The sequence below is a fragment of the Sus scrofa genome, chromosome 1, assembly GCF_054392235.1.
Source record: "Sus scrofa isolate SSC_HxYL_T2T_F1_AM1 chromosome 1, Sscrofa_HxYL_maternal_Yorkshire_Landrace_v2.0, whole genome shotgun sequence".
In the NCBI taxonomy this organism is placed as follows: Eukaryota; Metazoa; Chordata; class Mammalia; order Artiodactyla; family Suidae; genus Sus; species Sus scrofa.
This window is the reverse complement of record NC_139383.1, coordinates 280583945-280591987: the sequence shown is the minus strand read 5'-3', so window position 1 is coordinate 280591987 and position 8043 is coordinate 280583945. Positions and strand designations below refer to the sequence as shown.

Genomic DNA, 8043 nt, shown 5'->3' with positions numbered 1-8043 from the left:
TCATTGACATGCATGTCTCTTCCTCTGCCAGTAGCTCCCTGATTTAATTACTATAGTTTTATAATATGTTTTGTAATCTTACAAGAAAACCCTCATTAATCTTTCTTTTCAAAACTTTCTCAGTGATTCTAATTTGTGTGTCTATCCAGATGAACTTTAGAATCATTTCATTTGAAAAATAAAATTCCGCTAACTTTTTGTTTGTACTTGTGTTAACTTTGTAGATTACTTGGGAGAAGATTGGCATTTTATAGCTTTTTATAGTAATCCGTCTTCCATCTAGTAAAATGCCACGTCTCCCCAGCTATGTAAAAATTCCCCTTCTACATCCCTCAACAAAGTTTTTTGTTTTTTTGTTTTTTTTTCTTTTTTTTCCCCCTGTATTCCTCCATTCAATCTGGGCTGCCACAATCAGACAGACAGAAAGCGCAAGGATGCCTTCTTCTTGCATCTGTCGTGGAAACCTGAGTAGCAGACAGTAACTGCTCCAGGCCTGTCAAATAGATGCATTCAACAAAGTTTTTAGGTTTTATTTGTACAGGTCCTACACATTTCTGGTTATGCTTATTTATAGGCATTTGGTACTTTAAATATTTTTATAAGTGGAATTTTTTCATTATATATTCTAACTGCTTGCTAACTGAAATATAGAAAAGGTCTAATTATCTACTTTATCAAATTCTGTTTTTTAAGTTTTTGTTTTTCTATTACAGTTTATTTACATTTTTCTTCAAATTTTGTTTTTTAACATTTATTGATGTAGAGTTGATTTACAATGTTGTGTTAATTTCTACAAGTGATTTAATTATATATATATTTTAAGTGTATCATTTTATATATGTCATAACGTACTTTACAAAGATTATAAACAAACACCAAAATCATGAGGAAAAAAAAAAAACCTTTAATATTTAGAAACAGCCAAGATGCGCTGTCCTTACTGGGTGCCACGTGGCTAAGGAGGGCCAGCCAGCCAGGCTCCCGGGGTGCTGGACAGACGCTGGACAGTCCTGCAAGGATGGCACGGAGGTGTACAAAAGTCTCTAACCTTTAAAAGAAAATGTCATATTATTTTTCACATTCTTTTCCATACGGCTTCCTATTCTTTTCCATTCTTTTCCATACTCATAGGGTATTGAGTATAGTTCCCTGTGCTATACAGTAAGGCCTTGTGTATCCATTCCATATATAATAGTTTATGTCTGTTAATCCCAAACTCCCAGCTCATCTCTCTTCCACCCCCACCTTGACAACCACACCTCTGTTCTTTGTCTGTGAGTCTGTTTCTCTTTCATAGATAAGTTCTTTTATGTCATATGTTATTTTATTTTTTAACTCAGTGAATTTTATTACATTTATAGTTGTACAACCATCCCCACAACCCAAATTTATAGCATTTCCATCCCAAATCCCCAGACCACCCCCACCCACCCACAACCTGTCTCCTTTGGAAACTATAAGTTTTTCAAAATCTGTGAGTCAGTATCTGTTATGCAAAGAAGTTTATTGTGTCCGTTTTTAGATTCCACATGTAAGGGATAGTTGGTGTCTCACTGTCTGACTGACTTCACGTAGAATGATAATTTCTAGGTTCATCCATGTTGCTAAAAATGCTGGTATTTCTTTCCTTTTAATGGCTGACTAATATTCCACTGTGTGTATGTACCACATCTTCTTGATCCACTCCTCTGTTGATGGACATTTAGGTTGTTTCCATGTCTTGGCTATTGCAAATAGTGCTGCAATGAACTTTAGCGTGTATGTATCTTTTCAAGTCATGGTTTTCTCTGGATAGGTGCCCAGGAGTGGGATTGCTGTATCAAATAGTAATTCTATTTTTATTTTTCTGAGAAATCTCCATACTGTTTTCCACAGTAGTTGCACCAATTTACATTCCCACCAACAGTATAATAGGGTGCCCTTTTCTCTACACCCTCTCCAGCATTTATTGTTTGTAGACTTTTTTTTTTTTTTTTTTGTCTTTTTGCTATTTCTTGGGCCGCTCCCGAGGCATATGGAGGTTCCCAGGCTAGGGGTCGAATCGGAGCTGTAGCCACCGGCCTACACCAGAGCCACAGCAACGCAGGATCCGAGCCGAGTCTGCAACCTACACCACAGCTCACGGCAACGCCGGATCCTTAACCCACTGAGCAAGGGCAGGGACTGAACCCGCAACCTCATGGTTCCTAGTCGGATTCGTTAACCACTGCGCCACCATGGGAACTCCTGTTTGTAGACTTTTTGATGATGGCCATTCTGGCTGGTGTAAGGTGGTACATTATATTGTTTTGATTTGCATTTCTCCAGTAATTAGTGATGTTGAACATCTTTTGATGTGTGTTTTGGCCATCTGTATGTCTTCTTTGGAGAATTATCTGTTTAGATCTTCTGCCTGTTTTTTGATGGGATTGTTTGGTTTTTTGGTAAGGAGCTGTAAGAGGTGTTTATATATTTTGGGGATTCATCATCCCTTGTAAGTTGTTTCATTTGCAAATATTTTCTCCCATTCTGTGGGCTGTCTTTTCGTTTTGTGTAGGGTTTCCTTTGCTGTGCAGAAACTTTTAAGTTTAATTAGGTCCCATGTGTTTATTTGTGTTTTTATCATCATTACTCTAGGTGGTGGATCTGACAAGATATTGCTGTGGTTTATGTTGGAGAGTGTTCAGCCTATGTTTTCCTCTAAGAGTTTTAGAGTATCCTAAATATAGTCTCATATTTAGGTCTTTAATTCATTTTGAGTTTATTTTTGTGTATGGTGTTAGGAAGTGTTCTAATTTCATTCTTTTACATATAGCTGTCCAGTTTTCCCAGTATCACTTATCGAAGGGATTATCTTTTCTCCATTGTATATTCTTGCTTCCTTTGTGATAGATTAGTTGACTGTAGGTGCGTGGGTTTAATTCTGGGCTCTCTGTCCTGTTCCACTGATGTATATTTCTGTTTTTGTGCCAGTACCATACAGTTTTGATGACTGTTGCTTTGTAGTATAGTATAAAGTCAAGGAGACTGATTCCTCCAGCTCTGTTTTTCTTTCTCAGGATGTCTTTGGCTATTCTAGGTCTTTTGTGTTTCCATACAAACTTTAAAATATTTTGTTCTGGTTCAGTGAAAAATGTCCTTGGTTATTTGATAGGGATGGCATTTAATCTGTAGATCACCTTGGGTAGTGTAGTCACTTTGATAATATTGATTCTTCCAATCCAAGAGCATGGTATGTCTTTCCATCTGTTTGTGTCATCTTTGATTTCTTTCATCAGTGTCACAGTTTTCAGAGCACAGTTCTTTTGTCTCTTTAGGTAGGTTTACTCCTAGGTATTTTATTCTTTTGGATGATGGTAAATGGGATTGTTTCCCTAATTCTCTTTCTGATCTTTCATTGTTAGTATGTAGAAATGCCATTGATTTCTGTGTATTAACTTTGTATCCTGTGACTTTCCCAAATTCATTGATGAGCTCTAACAGTTTTCTGGTAGCCTCTTTAGGATTCTCTAGGTATAGTGTCATGTCATCTGCAAATAGTGATAGTTTTACTTCTTCCTTTCCAATTTGGATTCATTTTATTTCTTTTTCTTCTCTGATTGCCGTGGCTAGGACTTCCAAAACTATGTTGAATAGCAGTGGCAAGAGTGGACACCCTTGTCTTGTTTCTGATCTCAGTGGGAATTCTTTCAGCTATTCACCATTGAGAATGATGTTAGCTGTGGATTTGTCATATATGGCCTTTATTACGTTGAGGTAGGTTCCCTCTATGCCCACTTTCTGAAGGATTATTATTTTTTTAATCAGAAATGGGTGTTGGATTTTGTCAAAGGCTTTTTCTGCATCTATTGAGAGATTCATATGCTTTTTATTCTTCAGTTTGTTAACGTGGTGTATCACACTGATTGATTTGCAGATATTGAAGAATCCTTGCATCCCTGGGATCAATCCCACTTGATCATGATGTGCAATCCTTTTAAAGTATTATTGGATTTAGTTTGCTAGTATTTTGTTGAGGATTTTGCATCTATGTTCATCAGTGATATTGACCTGTAATTTTCTTTTCTTGTGTGTGTGGAATTGTTGTCTTGTTTTGGTATCAGGGTGATGGTGGCCTCATAGAATGAGTTTGGGAGATTTCCTTCCTCTGTGTAGTTTCAGAAAGATGGGTGTTAGCTCTTTTCTAAATGTTTGATAGAATTCACCATTGACGTCATCTGGTCCTGGACTTTTGTTTGTGGGAAGTTTTTAAATCACAGTTTCAATTTCAGTACTTGTGATTTTTCCATTCATCTTTTCTAGTTCATCTTGGTTTAGTCTTATAAGATTGTTCTTTTCTAAGAATTTGTCCATTTCTTCTAGGTTGTCCATTTTATTGGCATATTGTTGTTTGTAGTAGTTGCTTATGATTCTATGTATTTCTGTGATGTCCAATGTAACTTCTCCTTTTTCATTTCTAATTTTATTGATTCGAGTCCTCTTTCTTTTCTTTCTTTCTTTTTTTTTTTTTTTTGATGAGTCAGGCTAAGGGTTTATCAATTTTGCTGATCTTTTCAAAGAACCAACATTTAGTTTCATTGATCTTTTTTATGGTTTTCTTTGTTTCTATTTTATTTATTTCTGCTCTGATCTTTATGATTTCTTTCTTTCTTCTAACTTGAGGTCTTGTCTGTTCTTTGCTCTCCAGTTGCTTTAGATGTTAAGTTAGGTTGTTTGTTTGAGCTTTTTCTTATTTTCTGAGGTAGGCTTGTATTGCTATAAACTTTCATCTTAGAATTGCTTTTGGTACATCCCATAGGTTCTGGATTGTGTGTCTTTTTTGTTGTTTGCTTCTAGGTATTTTTTAAATTTCCTCTTTGATGTATTCAGTGGTCGATTGGTTGTTTAATAGCATGTTGTTTGGTCTCCATGTGTTTGTGGGTTTTGCAGTATTTTTCTTGTTGTTGATGTCCAGTCATATAGCATTGTGATCAGAAAAGATGCTTGATATGATTTCAATTTTCTTAAAGTTACCAAGTCTTGATTTGTGGCCCAGAATGCGATCAGTCCTAGAGAATGTTCCATATGCACTTGAGAAGAATGTGTATTATGCTGCTTTTGGGTGGAATATTCTATAAGTGTCTATTAAGTCCATCTGGTCTAATGTGTTATTTATAGCCTGTGTTTCCTTGTTGAATTTCTGTCTGGATTATCTGTCCATTGCTGTAAGTGGGGTGTTTAAGTCCCCCACTATATTGTGTTATTGTCAATTTGTCCTTTTTTTTTTTTTTTTGGTCTTTTTGCCATTTCTTGGGCTGCTCCCGTGGCATATGGAGGTTCCAAGGCTAGGGGTCGAATCGGAGCTGTAGCCTCCAGCCTACGCCAGAGCCAGAGCAACGCAGGATCCAAGCTGCGTCTGCGACCTACACCACAGCTCACGGCAACGCCGGATCGTTAACCCACTGAGCAAGGGCAGGGATCGAACCCGCAACCTCATGGTTCCTAGTCGGATTCGTTAACCACTGTGCCACGACGGGAACTCCAATTTGTCCTTTTAAGGTTGTTAGCAGTTGCCTTATATATTGAGGTGATCCTATGTTGGGTGCATAGATATTTAAAATTGTTATATCTTCTTGGTTTGATCCTTTGATCATTATTTAGTGTCCTTCCTTGTCTCTTAAAATATTCTTCATTTTAAGGTATATTTTGTCTGATATGAGTATTGATACTCCATCTTTCTTTTGATTTCCATTTGTATGGAATATTTTATTCCATCCTCTCACTTTCAATTTGTATGTGTCCCTAGAAGTAAAGTGGGTCTCTTGAAGACAGCATATATATGGATCTTGTTTTTGTATCCATTCAGTTAGTCTGTGTCTTTTTCTTGGGGCATTTTGTCCATTTACATTTGAGGTATTTATTGGTATATATGTTCTTATTGCCATTTTATTAACTGTTTTGGATTTGTTTTTGTTGGTCTTTTTTCTTCCCTTTTTCTCTCGTTCTCTCCTCTTGTGGTTTGATGACTATCTTTAGTGTTGTATTTGTGTTGCTTTTTCTTATTTGTGTGTGTATCTATTGTAGATTTTTGGTTTGCAGTTACCCTGAAGTTTTGATATAGGCGTCTATTTGTGTACAAGGTTGTTTTAAGTTTTTGGTCTCTTAATTGCAAGTGCATCTCCAGTGTCCAGCATTTTTACTCTCCTTTTCTCATGATTTCTGATTTTGATAGCACGTTTGTGTGTGGATGATTTCCTATCTTTACTATATGTATGCCTTTACTGGTGAGCCTTGTCATTTGAATATTTTTGTTTCTAGTTGTGGCCTTTTCCACCTAGAGAAGTTGTAAGCTGGTTTAGTGGTGCTGAATTCTCTTAGCTTTTGCTAGTTTATAAATCTTTTGATTTCTCCTTCAAATGTGAATGAGAACCTTGCTGGGTAATTTTGGTTGGAGGCTTTTTCCTTTCATCACTTTAAGTATATTGTGCCACTCCCTTCTAACCTGCAGACTTTATGCTGAAAAATCTGCTGATAACCTTCTCTGGGTTCCCTTGTATGTTATTTGTCTCTTTTCCCTGTCTTTGCATGTCATAGTTTAGATTCTCCATATAAGTGATGTGGTATTTGTCTTTCTTTATCTGACTGATTCATTCAGTGTGATAATCTCTAGATCCATCCATGTTGCTGCAAATGGCCTTATTTCATTCCTCTTTTTGGCTGAGTTATATTCCATTGTGTCTGTTGATGGACATTTAGGTTGTTTCTTTGTCTTCACTATTGTAAACAGTGCTGCAATGAACATTGAGGTGCATTTTTTTAAATTATAGTTTTATCCCAATATATGCTCAGGAGTGGGATTGCAGAATCATATGGCAACTCTATTTTTAGTTTTTTTGAGGAACCTCCATAGTGATTTCTTTTTTTTTTTTTTTTTGTCTTTTTGCCATTTCTTGGTCCCCTCCCGTGATACATGGAGGTTCCCAGGCTAGGGGTCTAATCGGAGCTGTAGCTGCCAGCCTATGCCAGAGCCACAGCAATGTGGGATCCGAGATGTGTCTGCGACCTACACCACAGCTCATGGCAACGCCGGATCGTTAACCCACTGAGCAAGGGCAGGGACTGAACCCACAACCTCATGGTTCCTAGTCGGATTCGTTAACCACTGTGCCACAATGGGAACTCCTCCATAGTGTTTTCTATAGTGGCTGCACCCATTTACTTTCCCACCAACAGTGTGGGAGGGTTCCCTTTACTCCACACCTGTCCAGCATTTGTTATTTGTAGACTTTTTAATGATGGTCATACTGTGTGATGTGGTACCTCATTATGGTTTTGCTTTGCATTTTTCTAATAATTAGCAATGATGGGCATCTTTTCCTGTGCCCATTCTTCTTTGGAGAAACATTTATTTAGGTCTTCCGCCCATTTTTTGATGGGTTGTTTGTTTTTTTGTTATTAAGTCGCATGAGCTGTATGTATATTTTGAAAATTAAGCCCTTGTTAGTTGCATCATTTGCAAATATTTTCTCCCAGTCCATAGGTTGCATTTTCAGTGTATTTATGGCCAAACTCTCTTTATAGTTGTAATAATTTTTTATTTGATTGCCTTGGGTTTTAGGCAAATGGCATGTTCATTTGAAAATGGTGATACTTTCTTTTTCGATATTTATACTTCCTATTAGTTCACTGGTATGTTCACGATTATTTGGAGTCGGGTGGATTACAGTCTGGAAATCACCAGTAAACTCAGGTGTGGCTTAGTAATGCTGAGCATCATTTTCAACATGTGGCCATGAAGAGAAGGATTTGTAAGTGTGTGTCTGTGTCACTAAGATAAAAGGAGGAGAACTCCTGGACAATGTTGTAGACTAACCACCATCACAAGCACCCTTGTCAGCAACGTGGGCTGGCTGCTATGTCTCCTGTTGGTCTTTCTTTCCTTCTTCCCTTCCTTCTTTCCTTCCTTCCTTCCTTCCTTCCTTCCTTCCTTCCTTCCTTTCTTTCTTTCTTTCTTTCTTTCTTTCTTTCTTTCTTTCTTTCTTTCTTTCTTTCTTTCTCTCTCTCTCTCTCTCTCTCTCTCTCTCT

At 37.2% G+C, this 8043-nt stretch overlaps 1 non-coding gene across 1 annotated transcript; it reads right to left on the bottom strand.

Moving 5' to 3' along the window:
- Window positions 1-376: 376 nt before the first annotated feature.
- Window positions 377-510, bottom strand: LOC146407279 (small nucleolar RNA SNORA31). Its single transcript, XR_014832355.1, has one exon. It is a non-coding gene; the product is annotated as a small nucleolar RNA SNORA31 (small nucleolar RNA).
- Between the last annotated feature and the right edge of the window lie 7533 nt (window positions 511-8043).